This window comes from Sus scrofa, chromosome 13, assembly GCF_054392235.1.
Source record: "Sus scrofa isolate SSC_HxYL_T2T_F1_AM1 chromosome 13, Sscrofa_HxYL_maternal_Yorkshire_Landrace_v2.0, whole genome shotgun sequence".
In the NCBI taxonomy this organism is placed as follows: domain Eukaryota; kingdom Metazoa; phylum Chordata; class Mammalia; order Artiodactyla; family Suidae; genus Sus; species Sus scrofa.
The window spans coordinates 138,571,239-138,591,435 of NC_139395.1; the positions used below are offsets into that span (position 1 = coordinate 138,571,239).

A 20,197-nucleotide genomic window follows, 5' to 3' on the forward strand; every position below is an offset into this window, starting at 1 on the left:
GAACCTTGATCAATGCAATTCTCAACTTATGAAAGGACTGGGTCATCACATGCATTTAGAGTTCAGTTGTTCGGAATTTGGGACCTATTTTTCTCATAGAAATACTGTAGAAATTCTAACCTGCAACATGGGAGAAGATCAACTCTCCAAAACTGGTGAAACCACATCTACTCGTATGCTGTGAAACCACAACTTTCCATAAGGTGTTTATTGCTAACCCTTCCTCCTAGATGCACACACAAGAGAAGAGTGAAACCAATGTTGGAGTGAGGACGAGGCGGTCCTTGGGGAAGTCATGAAGAGGGTATCCCCTAAGCCATGTGTGTGTAGAGAAAGAGAAAGCAGAGTCAAGGTGTGACCTTCGGCACAGGCAAAAGCCGAGAGGTCTGAATGGCTGATTGTGTGAAGGCATCCAGGATAGGGGTGGTGGGCTCAAAGGTGGAAGCCCAGCATGGAAACCCAGGGCGCCCCCAGGAGGTCTTGCGGGATATCAGATCCAAATGTTTCCAAGAGCCAGGCAGGTAAATGAAAGAAGCAGCCAGATGTAACACAATAGGGGACAGCGGGATCATGGCAAAGGGAGCCTACATGACCAACTACAGGCATTAAGAATAGAATTTAACATAAACACAGCATCACCAAACATCACTTGCATCAGCAGTTCCTAACAGGATAGTTTTCCAAACTTAGGGTTTAACACTGAATCTCCTGATTTTGTGGAAGCCTAGGTACACGGTGAGGCTGAAAGGACTGTGGGTAGAGGGCTTGCTCATGAGAGGAAGGAGCAATAATAAGACTTCAGGGTCCCCTGCTTTGGCAACAGGGACAATATTGGGCAAAGGCTGTGGGGGTCGGGGAGTTGGTGGCAGCAGCTACTCCTATTTGTATGTCATTTCAAATGGAGTATTCCCTCATTGCTTCTCACAAAAGTTTGGCCAGTGGGGAAGAGAAGGGAGAAAGGAACAAACATTTGCTGAGAGCTACACTGTTTTTTTCATAATCTTTCCATTTAAGCCTTATTATCTCCCTGAAAAGTTGTACGTGGAAAAGACTAGCTAGATGTTTACCAAACCTGTTTCCCCATCTTCCCGGAGCACACAGCTGGACCGATTCGCTGCAGCCGTGTAGCTGTGATACAGACATGAACCTGGGAGTGGAAGTGATATGGGACATTTCTAGGCCTGGCAGAAAACTCTTCCACTTGCCACAGTCCAGTGTGGTCTTCCTCCTACCTTTGGATGGACTTCTACAATCCTGGTGACCTTGAAAGCCATGCTTAGAAAATGGTGAGGTCAAAGAAAGGACACAGGCACCTAACTCCCCTGTTGGAGGAGAGCAGCCCGTGGATTAGAAACACCTGCTCTGGACTTGCTGCAGATCAGGAATAAACTGCCATAAGGTTAGAGCCAATTAAATTTGAGTGTGTTTATCACAGCAGCTAGCAGCACTTGAATCAATATGGCTTTTTTCTTTCTTTCTTTCTTTCTTTCTTTCTTTCTTTCGTTCGTTCGTTCGTTCGTTCGTTCTTTCTTTCTTTCTTTCTTTCTTTCTTTCTTTCTTTCTTTCTTTCTTTCTTTTTTTTTTTTTCTCTCTCTATGGCTGCAACCATAGCGTATGGAAACTCCACAGCTGCTGGCCTACACCACAGCCACAGCCACACAGGATCCAAGCTGCATCTGTGAGCTACACTACAGCTCATGGCAACATCGGATCCTTAACCCACAGATCGAGGCCAGGGATTGAACCCGTGTTCTCATGGATACTAGTCAGGTTCGTTTCTGCTGAGCCACAACGGGAACTCCCAATATGGCATTTTTAATGCCCATTTTCTAGAGATGCAAACTAAGACTCAGAGAAATCAAGTATGGTCACACAATTGAAAATGAAAGAATTTGAACCCAGGTTTATCCAGCTCCCAAGCCCAGGTTCTTTCTACAACATATTGCTTCCAAGAAATGCTGTAGTCCTAGTTTGTGATTTTGCATCTTATTTTAACCAACCCACCCATCCCCAAATCTGATGGGTGCCTCCAGAATGCAAGCAAGTAGGAAGAAAGATTGACGTGTTGGGGGGTGCTGACTCACCAAGATCTTGTCCCAGCATCAAGTCACAGACAGGGAGAGGCGCAGGCAACTCCGAGGTCTTCCTCCCAAGAGCCAGGTGGGGCTGCTGGCAGAGCAGAGGGGGCCTGACAGTCCTGGGGAGGTTTTTCTATTCCCAATAGCACTCTTCCTGGTCCCCTTGTTCATTAACATCTGTGTCCCTCCAATTTGGGCTCTGGCTTGAACTCTGTGAACTGCTCAAAGAGGCTCTTGCTACCTCTTTGTTCAAACGGACAATGGTTGCAGTAACAAAGAGGAAAATCAGATGCAGGTGAAAGTTTATTTTTAACATTTCCAAGGCCACATGGGGTTCGACATGAAAATCAGAGCCCTCACTTCCGCCCACTCTCTCCAAAAGTGGCTTGGGTGCTTTTAGCTGGCTGGATCCAACATACTTGGATCTTTTCCAAGCAAGTGCACCATTGATGAGGTAGACAGTTCAGTCTTTTTGGGGCCTTTGTTTGGCCAGAAATAGACATTTTGTTTGGAGATGGTGTTCACCTTGGGTTGACAGAATGGGATAAGCTTAGGAAGGAAGGCATGTGGCTCTGGCCCCCCAAATATGTGCGGTTTCTTTGCTTGTTAGAATGTGGAGCCTGGAAACGTGTGTACTAAAGTGAAAATTCTTGGGAATTATTAGGTGAAAAGCTCCCTTTGGAGTGGCCCCCTCGATCAGCCCTCCTCGGTCTCTCCTCCAGTTGTCTGCAGACAGCAGAGGCTGCAAGTTCCCTGGGAAAACAGCAAGGTCCACCAGGAGCAGGCCTTTGTGACTGCCTTCCTTTTGCAGAGTACTTGACCAGGCTCTCTCTCCATCATATCATCTCGGGAGGTACAGTCTTTATCAGCTGTGTTTGATCAATGAGGGAACCAGCTCCGAGAGGTAGAAAGTCAGCCCCTGCATTTCAGAGCACACACCTGAGATTATTTGACTCCAAACCCACACACCTGAGGTGACTTAATCTATGGCAAAGAAGGCAAGAATATACAATGACTAAAAAGACAGTCTCGTCAGCAAGTGGTGTTGGGAAAGCTGGACAGCTATATGTAAAGCAATGAAGTTAGAACACGCTCTCACGCCATATACAAAAATCTACTCAAAATGGTTTGAAGATCAAAATATAAGACATGATACCATAAAACTCTTGGGAGAGAACGTGGGCAAGAGGTTCTCTGACATAAATCATAGCACTATTTTCTCAGATTGGTCACCCACGGCAAAAGAAATAAAAACAATAATAAACAAATGGGACCTACTCAAAAACTTTGGTACAGCAAAGGAAATCATCGACAAAAAGAAAAGACAACCTACAGAATGGGAGAAAATATTTGCAAATGATGCAACTGACAAGAGGTTAGTATCCAAAATATACAAATAATTCATATAACTCAATATCAAAAAACAAACAATCCAATCAAAAAATAGGCAAAAGATTAAACAGACATTTCTCTAAAGAAGACAAATAGGTGGCCAACAGGCACATGAAAATATGCTCAATATTGCTAATTATTAGAGAAATGTAAATTAAAACCACAATGCGGTATCACCTCACACCAGTCAGAATGGCCATTATCAAAAAGTGTACAAACAATGAATGCTAGAGAGGGTGTGAGAAAAGAGAACCCTCCTGCACTTTTGGTGGGAATGTAAATTGGTGTAGGCTTTATGGGCAACAGTATGGAGGTTCCTTAAAATGCTGAAAATAGAGTTACCATATGATCCAGCAATCCCACTCCTGGGAATATACCTGGAAAATATGAAAATTCTAATTGGAAAAGATGCATGCACTGCAATGTTCATAGCAATACCATTTACAGCAGCCAATTGATGGAAGCAGCCTAAGTACCCGCCAACAGAGGACTGGATAAGGAAGATGTGGTACGTATATATACATATATATAAACAAATATATACATATATATATATATAAAAATATACAGTGGAATATTAATCAGCCTTAAAAAAGAATGAAATAATGCCATTTACAGCAACATGGATGGATCCAGAGGATTTCATACCAAGTGAAGTAAGTCAGACAGAGAATGACAAATACCATATCATATCACCATACCATATCATATCATTTTTTAGATATGGTATGGTATATCAATCAATAGATATCAATCAATATATAACATCAATACCATACCATACCATATCATATCATTTTTTAGATATGTGGAATCTAAAAAATAATACAAATGAGCCTATACACAAAACAGAAACAGACTCACAGAAACTTATGGTTACCAAAAGGGCAAGGGGGGAGGCTAAATTAGGAGTATGGGATTAATAGATACAAACTACTATACATAAAATAGATAAACAACAAGGACCCACTGTATAGCACAGGGAACTATATCCAATATTCTGTAGTAACTTATAATGGAAAATAATCTGAAAAAAAAACCTGAATCACTTTGCTGCACACTTGAAACTAACAAAAGATGGTAAATCAACTACACTTCAGTGAAAAAGGAGATTATTTGACTCCAAAGCCAATTTTTGTCCATTGTCTCATAATGAAGATGAGTATTAGTTTTCTTTTCCCTAATTCTCTACCTAGGGGGAGGCAGAAACATGAAGAAACGTCTCTGTGCTTTTGCTTTCTTGAGAGCCCCAGCAGCTAGTTTTCCTGCAGAAATGAAGAAAGGAGAAGTTGTGGGTTCACAGTAGCCATGATTGTAATAAAATATTTCAAGAAAACAAAAAAGGAGTTCCTGTCCTGGCTCAGCAGCAACAAACCTGACTAGTATCCATGAGGATGCTGTTTGGATCCCTGGCCTCACTCAGTAGGTTAAGGATCTGGTGCTGCTATGAGCTGTGGTGTAGGTTGCAGACGCAGCTTGGGTCTGGCATTGCTATGAACTTCCATACGCCACAGGTGCAGCCCTTAAAAAACGACCCAAAGAAAAAGAGAAAAAAGAAAAAAAGAAAACAAAAGAAAAATGAAATGGCTTGTTCTTTTGGGGCTTCACTTTAGGCAAAATTGGCTTTCTGTTACAAAATGGCTTTCCTTCCTGATGTAATTCTCCCATTGGCACTTGGGCAAAGTGTGGATCGAGGAAGAGGGGAGTGAGTGGTCCCAAGAGCTAAGGGCTGCCTTTCTTCTTTTAGAACACTAGGTGCTTATGCCTTCTTCTTGCTTGTATTTTATTTATGTTTTTCTTTGTAAAGCAGGGAAAAGGGGGGGTGACCGCCCAAGCGAAGGGAAGAGCAAGGATGGGCAGTGGGAGGAGGCAGAGTGAAAGACAGTGTCTGTGCAGAGCCAAAGGTTGGCTTAAAGCCAGCTCTAGCACACTGCCCAAGGCAAAACTGACAGGTTAGGAATGATATTACCTCCAAGACCATATTGCCCTGTACCTGCTGCCTGTCTCCTCTGACTGTCAGTCTCACCTGCCTCTTGGTGCTTGCCCCTTTCCCAGGGAAGAGGTGCTCACTGAAGTTTATCAAGTTGGTTCTTCCCAAATCCCCATCTCCAGTCAGCACCTCTCACCCCATACTGCCCCGTATTCCTCCATTTTCATCACCAGCAATTTTATGAAGCTCAGCAAGGGCACAGTCACTGCCAAATCTTCTCACAAGACAATTTCTCCTTTCTTTCCATTTTAATTGTTTTAATTAATTTTTTTTTTTTTTTTTTGGGCATATGGAAGTTCCCAGGCTAGGGGTCCAGTTGGAGCTACAGCTGCCGGCCTACATCACAGCCACAGCAACGTGGGACCCGAGCCACATCTGCAATCTACACCACAGTTCACAGCAACACCAGATCCTTAACCCACTGAGCAGGGCCAGGGATCAAACCTGCATCCTCATGGATACTAGTCAGATTCGCTTCTGCTGAGCCACGCGATGGGAACTCCCTCTTTCTTTCCATTTTTAAATGGTCATTATCAGTGTCCAAGAGGCCAAGATTGGAGTCAACAATGACATTTCCTTTCCCTTGAACTCTCATAGTCTATCCTTCACAAAGTCTTATCTATCTGTCCCTTCTTCCATATGTCTATTGCATTTCTCAATTTTTTTTTTTTTTAATCCTTCTGTCCCCATCCTAAGCAACATCTTGCATCTGCCTCTTGGCTGGTCTCCGTATAGGCTTTTTCCTCTTCAAGCTATCATCCCACATCCATTTATAATTCATTTATCACAAGAATATTTATTGAGCACCTACTAAGTGCCAGACAATGAATTGGACAAAAGATGTACTAGTGAAAAGAGAGACATGGTTTTACTCACTGGGGAGTTGGGAAGGCAGGTAACTTTTGGGCAATAACAGTCCCTTGGGGTGAGTGCGGTGCGGGAGGAAGCATGAGCTGCTAGAAGTCCTCAGGGTGGGGGGTGGCATGCAGTCCAGATGGCGAAAGGTGATAGGGAGGCTTGCACACTCTTGCCAGACTCAGCATCATCAAATAACACTTATTCTGTTTTAACTACAACTGAACTTTTGCTCCTTTGGATTTGCAATGGGCTGAATGTGTCCTCCCTGCCCCTGCCCAGCTCATATGTAGAAACCCTGACCCCCTCCCCCCAAGGTGCTATTGTTGCAAGGTGGGATATTTGGGAGGTGATGAGGTCATGAGGGTGAAGCCCTCAGGCATGGGATTAGTGCCCTTATAAAAGAGACCCCAGAAAAAACAAAAACAAGCCAAAAACCAAAAAGAGACCCCAGAAAGCTCTCTTGCCCTCTTTCTACTATGTGAGAACACAAGGAGAAAACAGCAGTCACCACCTGGAAGAGGGTCCTCCCCAGAACCTGACCCTGATGGCGCCCTGATCTCAGACTTCCAGGCTCCAGAACTATGAGGAATAAATGTCTGTGGTTTAGAAGCCACGCAGTCCGTGGTACGTTGTTAGAGCAACCCAAGCAGACTAAGACAAGGTTCAAACTTGGCAACCTGAAATGCTATGCCCTCCCTCTTCAGCTCAGCCTTATCCCCGGACTCTCTGATGGCAGAAGTAGTAGCGGCAGCAGCAGTCATAACAATAGCAGTACTGGCAAAACTTCATTATGATTTTATATGCCTCAGGCCATCTTCATCATGCTTCTTCCAAATTCATGGTCAGAGCATTCTCTGTGAAGGAGGCACCATTGCTATCACCACTTACAGGGAAGGAAACTGAGGCATGGGTGGGCTAAGGGCAGGAGCTGGAGTCAAATTCCAGTGTTGTGGCTCCCGGCCTGACCCATGACCACAAAACCACTGCATGTCAGTGCAGCTTTCTACCGACACTGACACAATAAATTCTCCCCGGGAAGCCTTCCCCTGGTCCTCCCTCCCCTTCTCTTTCTTATTAAACCCCTTACCTTTCACAGAGCATCCTTCTATGGAAAAAGAGCTGACTCTGGACTCAGTCCCATGTTCAAGTCCCAGTTCCCAGCTGTCAGACTCTTTCTTCTCCCTGACTCTCAGTTCCCCTGTCTCTACTTGGGAATTTTATGGTCCTCCTCATGGGGTCTTTCTGAGTATGACTTGAGAATAATGTATGTGAGTGTATTTTGAAAACTACAACCCATGGAGTTCCTGTCGTGGCTCAGTAGTAATGAACCCGACTAGTATCTGTGAGGATGTGGGTTGGATCCCTGGCCTCACGCAGTGGGTTAAGGATCCGATGTTGCCGTGAGCTGTGGTGTAGGTCGCAGACACGTCTTGGATCCCATGTTTCTGTGGCCACACAGTGTACTCAAGCAGCAACAGCTCCGATTCGACCCTTAGCCTGGGAATTTCCATATGCCTCGGGGGCTGGGGTGGGGCTAAAAAGACAAAAAGAAAACTCTAGAGCCCTATGCAAATGAAAGGGAATCAATATAATTTTAAATTCACATTTCCCAGCGTAAAAACATTTCTATACAGCCTGTGCTGTATATAAACAGCATTTGTTTTTATACCCTCGCACATGATCTCACCTTTCCAAACCTCAGCTCCTTCGTCTGTGAAATGGGCATAATACCATCAGCCTTATTGGACGATTGTGGGGATTAAATGTAATAGTGTTTTTAAAGGACTAGGCACTCAAGAGTGTGCACTGCATGTCTCTCAAACCTTGATTTTTCTCCAGCTGCTGAGGCTAAATTATCCTTGTCTTTCACTAGAAAAAGGCTGTCCAGAATCGTGCCTTCTCTCTCCCTCCATCCTTTTAAGAAATGAATGGCACCTGTCTTCTTGGAACTTCTGATTTACTGCAGCATCAACAGTGGAACATTTATTTACCAAAGAAAAATAGTCTTCATGCTCCTTTTGACCATGTCACCCACAGGCACTGCCACCAGCCGCCCCAAGCCCGTTCTGAAGCGGCAAAACATTCTGCAGGCACAGCAGTGCTCTGTGACCCTCCAAGTGCTTGTTCAGCTGAAATTACTTGTGTCTGGCACAGACCTTCTCTTTTGATTTTGGCAGAACTTCAGGGAGTGAAAAAGCTGGGTGAGTGTTAGGGCTGGGATTAGAATTTGAGACTCAACAGATCATACTGTTAACACTTCTCCTCTTTGCTAACTTGATGAAGTTCAAGAAAAGCTTTCTGGGGAACGACACCAATTCATTTGCCAGAAGCTGAGATGGGCCAAGGACGATGTAGTCAGCATTTGGAATCTCCTTGCCTTAGAAGCTAACAGCCAAGGAGGGAAGAAGGATGCTGGGGAGCTAGGAGCTGGTGGTGGGGAGCTGAGGGCTTGGAAGGATTTGGGATGCTGAACAGGCTTGGCTCCTGTACTTCCACCCCCATAACATCTCTTAAGCCATCCCTACCTTTCCTTCTCTAGCGCAGCGCCTGACCTGGCCCTCATCATCCTTAGCGACAATAGCAATACTTTCTAATACACCTCCTCACCCTAAACATGGCTGCTAGTTTTCATTCTTCGGCTTAATAACCCTCAAGGCTCTTCAGTGCTTATCAAACAAAAGCCTCACCTTTCGGTGAGTGCTCAAGGCCTCCCTCCCCCCAAGCAGGCTGCAAACTACCATCTGTCCTCATGTCACCCCTCATCCTCCACCAAGCCTCTGACACCAGCCGGGGAGACATGTGCTCGCCCACCCACTTGCCAGTGCATTCCAGCCTTCCAGCCTTTGAGCCTTTGCCCAGGCTGGTCCCTCTGCCTGGACTGCTCTACGCTAGTTCCCATCTTCGCCTGGATTCATCCTCAGTCTCTAGGGCCCAGTTCAGGGATGGCTCCTTCTGCGAAGCCTTCGTCAGCTCCTCTGGGCAGAGCTGGTGCCACCTCGTTTCTACTCCAAGGGACTGTGTACTGCACGTGTTCGTGTGTGCCACTAGGTGACCTTGGGGATAGGATAAGCCTTATTTATGTCTCCCTGATCCCTACCTAGTGCCTTGGTTGGTGTATGCTACTTTATTTGAATTTTTGAAAGCTGGAAGGACAAACTCCCACAATGCCAGGGAGGAGCCAGAGTAGTAGACTGAGTTGTTGCTGTATCAGGCTCGCTGATTCTGCCTTCCCTTCTCTCCAGAGAGGTGCAGTGGACGGGGTAAACATCTTCTCCTTTACCCTGGGCAACTGCTCCCTGAGATGTAGCTCTGAGAAAGTGTCCCAACCAGCAGGTACCTCAGCCCATCTAAGCTGATGGAAGTAATCCCCATTATGTGGCAGACCCTGTCTTGGACTCTGGGGACATGCATATGACTGTGACTCTGTCCCTGCCATGGAGGCCCTCAAAGATAGTGGGGAAAAGACATACACATAATTTTAAGACAAGGCGGAAGCTTGATGGGGCACTCAGTCCAGCCTGGGAACATCAGGGTAAACTTTTTCAAGGAGATGATAACCTGAACAAACAATAAAGAATGTATAGGAGCTAGCCAGGCAAAGATGGTGAGGCTAAACAACACAGCCTCAAGCTACCAATGAGCATTCAGGACTGAAAGATTATTGATGGGGTGGGGGGAGGGGGTGAGATGAAGAAAAAGAGAGAGATGGATAGAGAGGATGATGGCGTTTGAGCTGAACATTGAAGGCTGAGAGCTCTGAATAGGATAGAGGTCAGAGGACAATCTGGGCAGAGGAACAGTTTGGGCAAAGGCATGGGGCAGTGATACAACTTGCTCCAAGGGGGTCAACTCCAAGACGGTTATCACTGGGGTCTGGATCATGGGGATATGGGGAGAGATGGGCTGAAGAGAGACAAGGATCCAGGTCACAAGAGGGTCTAAAAGGTGAGACTAGTATATCCTGATGATCTCCTGCTAACAAGTAGGGTCTGCAGAGCTGGGACACAGGGGGCCTTGGGCTCAGTCCACACTAATATCAACTAGCAAAACTGCAGCAGGTTCATCAGTTCTGCTCTCATCCTCTCAGTTCCTATTGGTATGGTTAAGCTTGCCCATCTCCTAGCAGTAGAGGTAGTAATTAAAGCAACCCAGGGCCCCAGGGTGCTAAGATGCTGAGGACAAAGCATGCTGTTCTGCGCTCTGGAAGACAGTCACCTCAAGGTCAGGCCCCTGAAAGAAGAAGCTGAGTGCTCCTTTCTAGGCTAATGTGTTTTTAGAAAGTTAAGTTCTGCAGGTGCTGGGCATTTTAGGTGGGTGAGGACATATTGAAAATCAAGAGGCCCCCAGTCTCCTGCAAACAGGCTGCAGGAGTCTTAGGTCAGAGCCCAAAGGAGAAGGCTGTGAGATTCCTTGGTGTCCAAGAGAGATCAAGCTTGTCCCAGTAATTCTCTCTGCTCTGAGCTTCAGGCTCTGTCAGAATGCAGCTCCGCTGGAAAGTGGGAATCCTGATGGGAATCCTGGGAAACAACAGGAGTCTGGCTAAATGGAAAAAACTACTTTCTTTACGTGCATGGCCATCCTCGTGTCCTCAACCTCAAGTTTAACATTTGGCCCTCGTGCAAATTATATAAGCAGGGTCTCTTAGCTGCAAAATAAACAGCTCTGTGTAAACGTCTGCATTTCAGGGTCTACTTTGGGTGGGAGTGGGGCAGTGAGGTGGGTGAAACTGGCCTCTACAGTTCCTCCAACTGGAACCTACAAGTTGACCTCTTAGTCATAACCCACATTGCTGCTTCCCTTGGGACAAAAACCTGCACATCTCTGCTGATGACTCAGGAGGTTCTTGGCCTTGCATTGGTACCTGCTCAGGGAAGACAGAGAGGCTCACGTAGCTATGCTGAGCTCTGGGATTCTATCAGAAGTGCTTATGAAGGCAGCCTGAAGCCCATCTGAGAAACTCTGCTTCGATACCTACTGTATGCCAGGCACTAATGTGGCTACCAGGGCCACCGCTGCAGACCAGAGCCACTTTCCGCTCTCACATGATCTAACTGCAGCAGGAAGAGTGGGAAGAGGACTTATGAGTTAGGACACTTCTGTTTATAAGTGGTAAAAATTCTGCTTCCATACAGCTTAAGCAAAGACAGTAGGCACAACAGGGGCCAGGGGCTCAGGGGCCAGTTTTTCTCTTTCTGGGTTGACTCTCAGGTAGGCTTTACCCTTGTGGTTGCCAGATGGTTCCTAGCAGCTCCTGGGGCTACCAATCTGGCTCCTCTCTAATAGGAAATAGAAGAAGTTTCTTTACTAGGATTATGAGCAAAAGCCTCATGATGCATCACTGGCTGAAACAGGAAACATGCTCGTTTCTCAACCCATCATAGGTAGGGGAGAAGAAATGGCATGCTGATGAGCTTTGGTCTAGGTTATCTGCTCCATCTTCTGAGGCAAGGGTAGGACCCCAGCCGAAGCCATAGGCTTGTAATTTGCAGAGGGGGATAGGGTTATGGTTATTTTAAGGGCGAATGGAAACTGCTGACAAAAAATGAGGTACTCCAAGGTAGACTAAGATAACAGCTAGGGCTCTGATTAGAATGAACAGCAACCCAAGGCAAGCAAAGCAAAAAGCAAACCCAAAACCAAACCTAATAACAATTGGAAGTATATTGCGGTGGGTGGACGGTCGCAGGATCAAAAGAAGAATTGAACAACAAATTTCCAGAAGGATAATTCCTGGGTTCTTTGGAGATCTTTGTGTCATGACTCCATGACACAGCCTGAGTCTCTGCTGGTTATACTCACCGCCTTTGCCTAATTCCTTGTATTACATCCTTTAATGTTCTACCCCAATGATTCGTCTATTCCAATCATGATATTCCAAGTAGTAAGGGCAGAGTGATGGAAAAAACCCAGGTCTTTGATGAAATTGTTCATTAGTTGTAACCGCCAGTCCTAGGGCCCACCTTATCTAAGGTTGTGTGAGACAATTTAAAAAAAAATTATTTTGTTCATAGTTTGAGTTCAATGTCCACTACATTCATCTAAAAGTATCCAAATTACTACAGGCTCAGACAAACACCTTTGGGACTCTGTATTTCATCTGGGTTTTTCTCTAAGGCTGGCTATATTCCATTCCAGGAAGGTTCCACACATACATCTTAACGGTTCCATGTTTGAAAAATAACAGGGGAGGGTTCCAGTTGGTCTGGCATGAACAGCTGGTCTGCCCTTTGGACCAGCTATGTGCCAGGGACATGATATAGTGTGAACGGTACAGCTTGGGTGAATAGTCTCTAGTCTTGGATTAATTAACATTGTGCAGAGGCTGAGGCAGGAATAGAAGAGACATGGCTCCTGGGGGTGGGTATCCTGTTGTATCTGCCTCTGCTCCTACAATGTTTCTCAAAGTGTAGGTCCCCACAATAGCAGTATGTGCATCCCAGGGAAATTGTCATAAATGCAAAAGCTTAGACTTCACACAGATTTCCTGAATCAGAAACTTGGGGTGGGGCCCAGCAATGAACACCAGGTGTTCTTTATGTACACAAAGATTTGAGAATTACTGGGCCACAGTCATAATCAACTAAAACCAATGCAATGGTGGTTCAAAGAAGAAGCAATAATGTCTAATTAGAAGATGGGGGAAGCCTTAATAGGAAGTCTTTTGAGATCAATTTTGAAGATTGATTAGATTGCTTGAAATGAATATAAGTTCATGTATAATTCTGTAACTACAATAAAAATTTTTAAAAATCCTGGGGTTCTTGTGTGGCTTGGTGGTAATGAACCCGACTAGTATCCATGAGGATGTGGGTTCAATCCCTGGCTCTGCTCAGTGGGTTAAGGATCCAAGGTTGCTGTGAATTTTGGTGTAGGTCACAGACAAGTCTTGGATATGGAGTTGCTGTGGCTCTGGCATAGGCTGGCAGCTGCAGCTCTGATTTGACTCCTAGCTTGGGAACTTCCATACGCTGTGGATGTGACCCTAAAAGGAAAAGAAAAGAAAAAAAAAGAACTAAAAAAATCCTTTACCCGAACAAATCAACTGTTTGCTTTTACCTATGGTCTTTTTCATCCTTGGTCTATGAGCAAACATACATATTTTTTGTACACAGATAAAATTTTATTACTTTTTTCACTTAACAGTTTTATTCCAAATGCACTCTGGCTTCTATTATATAAACATTTTGACCATTTACAATGACTTTGAGGTTTAGAAAAACCTTAGAAGTTATCCATGCATTCACCCTAACCCAATCGTTATGATTCTTCTAGTTTTTTCCCCCCATGGAAATTATGTATATAATTAAGATCCTAGCAGATATATATTATACATATATACTTTCCACTATAGCACAAGCACTCATCTTCATTATTGAACAGTTGCATTATGTATGAGAGGCCAGCGAAGAAATTTATCATTACTTATTTAACCAATTCCTATTATTAAAAGTTTGGTTGTTTCTAGTTTCTGCTGTGATAAATATCTCTAAATACGAAGTGCTTTCTCCCACATTTTGAGTTATTTCCTTAGAATAGATTCCCAGAAATGGAATTACAGGGTCATAGGATACAAACTCTTTTACGGTTCTTGATGCATTTTGCCAAATTTCTTTTAAAAGGTTTATACCAATTTCCACTGCCACCAGCAATGTGTGACAGTGCCAGTTTTCCCATATCCTTGGCAGCTCTGGGCATTTTAATTAAAGAAAAAAATTTTTTTTGCCAGTTTAATAGGGGAAGAACTTTATGTGGTTTTAATTTGCATTTTTATTACTTTACCTAACATTACTTAATAAATGTTTCCCATGTTGTTTCAATGTTCTTCATAAGCTCTCTTATGGTCACAAAGCCTTTCTGTGGTTGAGAGTTGATGAGTGAATATAAGGATAGCGCTTTCCAGTTAGTGACCACCATGAGCCATAGCAGAGGGTCACGAAAGCTTCCGCATAGGCTGTCAGGAGCTGAACTCATTGTTCTCAGCACCCTCCTCCCTCTGGGCTCCCCATCTTAGTGAATACCACCACCAGCCATCAGGTCACTCAAGCCAAAGCCTGAATGTCATTGTCAACTTCTCCTTGTGTTACCAAACCACACTTGGGTCTGCTCGCCCACTCCACAGTCAAGCCAAACTACTGACACGAGGTTGCGATGAAGGAAAGTGCAGCGTTTATTGCTGGACACTGAACAAGGAGTCCAAGGCAGCTATTACACAGAATACCCAGATTCCCTGATGGGTTTAGAGAAAGCATTTTAATTTGATTAAATTATTTAATTTTGGCCACGCCAGCGGCATGTGGAAGTTCCCAAGTCAGAGTGACCCAAGCCACGGCAGTGACAACACCAGATCCGAAACCTGCTGTACCACAAGAGAACTCCCTCAGCAAAGCATTTTTTTTTTTTTCTTTTTAGTGCCACACTGGGGGCACATGGAGATTCCCAGGTTAGGGGTCTAATCTGAGCTATAGCTGCTGGCCTACATCAGAGGCTCAACAATGCCAAATCCCAGTCCCGCTGGCAACCCACAACACAGCTCATGACAATGCCGAATTCTTAACCCACTGAGTGAAGTCAGGGATCAAACCTGAAACCTCATGGTTACTAGTCGGATTTGTTTCCACTGCGCGCTACAACGGGAGCTCCAGCAAAGCATTTTTAAAGGCCTGGTGAGGGAAGGGAGTTCCAGGGTATGTGATCAGCTCCTGCATGGATTGGTTGATAGTAGGTAACTGGGTGATGTCACAAGGGTTAACATTTTTAATTCTCAGGCTCCAGTAGGTCTAGGGGCCATGTGCTCATGGTCATTAAGTAGTTAATGTCTTCCATTTGGAGGGTGTTTTAGCATCTGTAAAACAGCTCAGGAAATGTGCATCAGATACTATGGTCTAGGTACTTCAGAGAGGAGCCAAAGCAGAGGATATGTTGGTGGTGGGGTTACAACTGCCCTTCATCACCTACACTCAATCAATAACCAAGTCCCCTAAATTGCTCTGGGAACTCTACTAGTTCAGGCCATATTATCTCTTTTTGAAACTATTGCAGAAGCCTCCTCATAGGTCTTGTTTTCCTGTAAACCATGTTCCACAGTGCAGGCAAAACTACCTTTTTTTTTGTTTTTGCTTTTTAGGGCTGGACCTGTGGCACATGGAAATTCCCAGGTTCCCAGGCTAGGGGTGAATTGGAGCTACAGCTGCCAGCCTGTACCACTGCCACAGCAACGAGTGATCCAAGCTGCACAGCTCATAGCAACAACGGATCCTTAACCCACTGAGAAAGGCCAGGGATTAAAACCGCATCCTCATGGATGTTAACCAGAGTTCTCATGAATATTAATCCTTATGGGTGTTAATCAGGTTCATTATTGGCTGAACTACGAAGGGAATTCCAAAACTATCCTTCTTTTTTTGTCTTTTTAGGGCTGCACCTGGGGCATATGGAGGTTCCCAGGCTAGGGGTCGAATCTGAGCTACAGCTGCCAGCCTACACCACAGCTACAGCAATGACGGATATGAGCCCCATCTTCGACCTATACCATGGCTCACGGCAACACTGGATCCTTAACCCACTGAGCAAGGCCAGGGATCGAACCTGCAACCTCATGGTTCCTCGTCGGATTTGTCTCCACTGTGCTATGACGGGGACTCCCAAAACTATCTTTCTTGTACCCAAATATAATTCAACTTCCCCTTACTTTGGGGATGAAGTCCCCAAATCCCTTAGTCCATTTTCCAAGCTCACCATTATCTGAGCCCTGCCCTACTCTTTCCCAGGTGGTGCCATCAAAAGGTTGTGTGCTTGTCTTTCCCCCTGAGCTGTAAGTGGCCATGCCTCAGACATTTGAGGACCATAACCGCATTCTCAAAACGGCTGTCTGGGGCTTGGATTGAAAGATGGGAAGTGGTACCTGGTTCATGTGAGTGGTCTTACCGACATGCCCTGTATCCAGACCAACCATTAGGATGGCGCTTTACCCTGGAGCAGAGTAGCTTCAAGACTGGTTCATAAAGTATTTATTATTGGTTCAGGATGGAGCGATTACAGGAATAGAAACTAGGCATTTAGAAAATGTTATAAAAATTTGATAGAGTAATTTTATGTTTAGAATCTAATAATTTAAAAAATGTTTGTGTTTTGTGCGTCTTTAAAAAATTTCATTTGTCCATTCATGGAATTTCATTGTATTTTAAAATTATTGGGGAGTTCCTGTTGTGACTCAGAGGGTTAAGAACCCGACTAGTATCCATGAGGATGTGGGTTCCATCCCTGGCCTTGCTCAGTGGATGGAACTGATGTTGCTGTGAGCTGTGGTGTAGGTCACAGATATGGCTTGGATCCCACATTGCTGTAGTTGTGGCTGGCAGCTGCAGCTCTGATTAGATCCCTAGCCTGGGAACTTCCATATGGCAAGTGTGTAGCCCCAAAAAGAAAAAAAAATTAATTATTGGTCTACAGTGTCATGGATTGGAAATTTGAAAATAAAAGCTCTTTGACCACAGATAGTGTGACTCGCAGTCTCTTGGAAAAGTTCAGTCTGAAATAATCTTTCCATAAGTTTGTTAATGCACTTTCTGGAGTAAAGAGATATTTGAAAGCCCAGCTGGGAGAGTGTGTTTCAAAGATTGAAGAAAATCACAAAGAGAAAGAAATCACAACTTTAATTTATATCTTAACTTCGTGATTTTCATAGAGAAACTGGTTAAAATAGAAAGTTCTGGCTTCTACCATCAAGTCAAAATGTAACAGCCCTGGATATACTGAACAGGAGGGTAACTTGGAACACTTAAGAGGGGGAATCAGTTTCAAGCAGTTCCTCATTTTCCTGGTCTGTAAGATGAGGGGGTGGGATGAAAAAAATCTTCAACATTCCTTTCAGCTCTAAGACCGTGTACTTTCATAATTCAATGCTTGACTATCTAGTTTAAAACTTTTAAAACAAAGGTACCTGCTGGTATGTGACATGGGGTAACAAGAAGGCTTGAAAAAAGGAGAGGAGTAATCATTATTCAATCATCATTGTACATTCTACAGACTCAACAACTTTTTCGTGGAAGAAGCTGCCAAACAGTGAATCATTTAACAGAGACCTGGGTTTTCTACCACTAACTGGCTGTGTGACTGAGGACAGGTAACTTCACCTCTTAATGCCCTCTGCTTTATAATGAGGAGACAGGACTGTTGCCAGCACCTCTAAAGTGTCAAGGAGTCCCACAGGGGAACAGGGGAGAAGGGGGGGCCAGGCAGGTTGGGTGCTCCTTGGGGTTTTCCCCACCCTCAGCCAGAACAGCTCCTGTTTTAGAGATCAGGTCTTTGCATAAGACTATTAGAAGAAATACTTCGCTGCTATAAAAGGTTTGGAAAAACAATCAGGCTATATGATCGCCAATGTCCCTTTTAGCTTTATGTCTGCCTATAGGCATTGTCTCATGTAGTGGCCAATGCCTGACTTGCAGTCATAATGTCCAGCTGGAGGGGTTGAAAACTCCAGAGTATTGGAGACAGGCAAGCTGTGTAAGTGAAAGAAGGCTGGGCGTCAGCTCAATAGGGAGCTGCAGGGACAATGATGAACTAGAAAGTGCATGCCTTGTCTAAAGGGCAACTTAGAAATTTAGCTCCTGGATCCCTTTGTAGTTCATGAGCAGGAAGATTGGGTGTTTACACGCTTGTGTGACATGTGCCTCCCTCAAATCTTTACGACTGTCGGCACATTACCCGTCTGAAGTGAGGAGAAAAAAAAAAAAAAAAAAGAAAAGAAATTTAGCTCCTTCCCATTGCTGCCATGTGGAATGAGGGCACTGCTCTAGGGCCTGCGCATCTAATTTTATTCTGGGAGCTAAACGTGACTATCTACCTCCAGACTCACCTGAATTTCCTAGAATTTTTCTATGCTACATAAGTACCACACATGAACGCCAGGCTGGTATGCCTAATCATCTTCCCAATTGTTTGGCACTGTATTTGGCACATGGTAGCTAGACTCTGGATTTTAGCTGTCAATATTATCATCAGCGTCATATTACCTAATAACGATGTAGCAGACTTGGATCTGTTAAAAACTGCAATTGAATTCTCACATGATTATACAATTTTGAGCTATTCAAGTTTAATTTCTTTGAAAGCCAGATCATAAAATGGGAGCATTTTCGAATATTACTGATGAGCGGAAAAAGGAAATAAATGATGCCTCCCATGAATTTGATTCATGTCCAAGTTGGGTCCTATGCCACGTTGCCAAGTGTGGCCCTTCAGCGTCAACAAAGCTCACAATGAAAGGCAGTGGGTGTCCAGCACTACTGCACACTTGGATAAATATGCTCTGTGTGTTACAGTCAGACCTATTCCACACAGTCACACTCAGTTGTCCACATTGTTGACTTCTCTCTCCGTCACATATTACCATGGCTGTAAAAGAAGTTATCACCTCTCCAGAACAAGGCCTCTTCCTTGCTTTTTTCTCCAAAAAGTCTTAGGTTGTCCTTCAAGTTTATCAATTTACTTTTTCCAGATAAACTTGCTGGCTCATTTGGAGCATAAATATTTACAGCCTGATTTCAGAGGCTGCAGTGAAACCCTGCCCAGGCAATCAGGGTTCCATCCATGGTAAAAAAAAAAAAGTCATAAAACAAAACATAAAAAAAAAAAAAAATGTTCTTTGGCTATGCCTGCCTCATGTGGAAATTCCCGGGCCAGGGATTAAACCTGATTGCCACAGTAACCACCCGAGCAGCTGCAGTGACAACAAGGGATATTTAACCCGCTGCAGCATAAGGGAACTCCAAGAAAAATTTTTAAAATCTCCTCTGAGTTCTAGCAGCCTACCAAAATTATTGTCTTTTCTCTGCATTCTTTCATACATATTTGTACATTGCTAAGTAAATTGGATAATCATGACTTTATCGAATTTGTTGGCGGCTGGTGAAAGGGTAGGTGGTTACAAAAATGAGCAGGACATTGTTTTCACCCTTAAAGGGAGGAAGACAGAGAGGTAAAAAAGAATCTTAAAATGGAATAAATCAGGCAGAGGATGACAAGAGTGGGAGGTGGCTAGGAAGAAAGAAGCATAAAAGAGAAGGGCTCATTAACTCTGACTATGGAATTATCTAAAGTTTCCTAAGCCATTTTGAAACTTGTTCTAGCTGAGGGTTTTTGCTGCTGGAGTCCCAACTGGATCTGGAGGCTAGAGTTAGTATTGTGTACACTGTTGTGTTTTCCTTTTATTAAATTTTATATTAAGAAGTAAACCATTTCTCATGTTACTACAGAGACTTTATAATTAACTTTTTGGTGATCTACTAAAACATCCCCCCTATATTAGGAATGTATTTTATATCCAGTGTATCCCTAATATAAATAGCAGTGACAATAATATATAATACTAATATAAATAACAGTGACAAACATCTGTATACATATAATTTTTTTCCTTCATTATAATTACTCCCTTAGGATAAATTCTGTGGAATTGAGCGCCTTGGTTTTAACAACATAATTATTATTTTGACTTGTGTCACATTGCCCAATTGTTTTCTTAGAGGTTTGTATAAATTTACATTGCTACTAGCTTCGATTTTTCTGTAGAGTTCTGAGAACTGGATTTTATAAGTTTTTGGTTTTTATTGCCTTAATTTTTGTGCTTTGAAGACTAATAAAATAGAGGCTCTTTTAAAACTGCTGTTTCAGGAGTTCCCATTGTGGTGCAGCAGAAATGAATCCCACTAGGAAGCGTGAGGTTGCAGGTTCATCCTTGGCCTCGCTCAATGGGTCAAGGATCCAGCGTTGCAGTGAGCTGTGGTGTAGGTCCCAGACGTGGCTCAGATCTTCCGGCAGCTACAGCTCAGATTAGACCCCTAGCCTGGGAACCTCCATATGCCATGGGGTGCAGCCC

General features: G+C 44.0%; 1 non-coding gene across 1 annotated transcript; it reads left to right on the forward strand.

The window, feature by feature from the left end:
- Positions 1-17,931: 17,931 nt before the first annotated feature.
- On the forward strand, positions 17,932-18,034 carry LOC146397649 (small nucleolar RNA U13). The gene has a single exon (XR_014825415.1). It is a non-coding gene; the product is annotated as a small nucleolar RNA U13 (small nucleolar RNA).
- Positions 18,035-20,197: the final 2,163 nt, after the last annotated feature.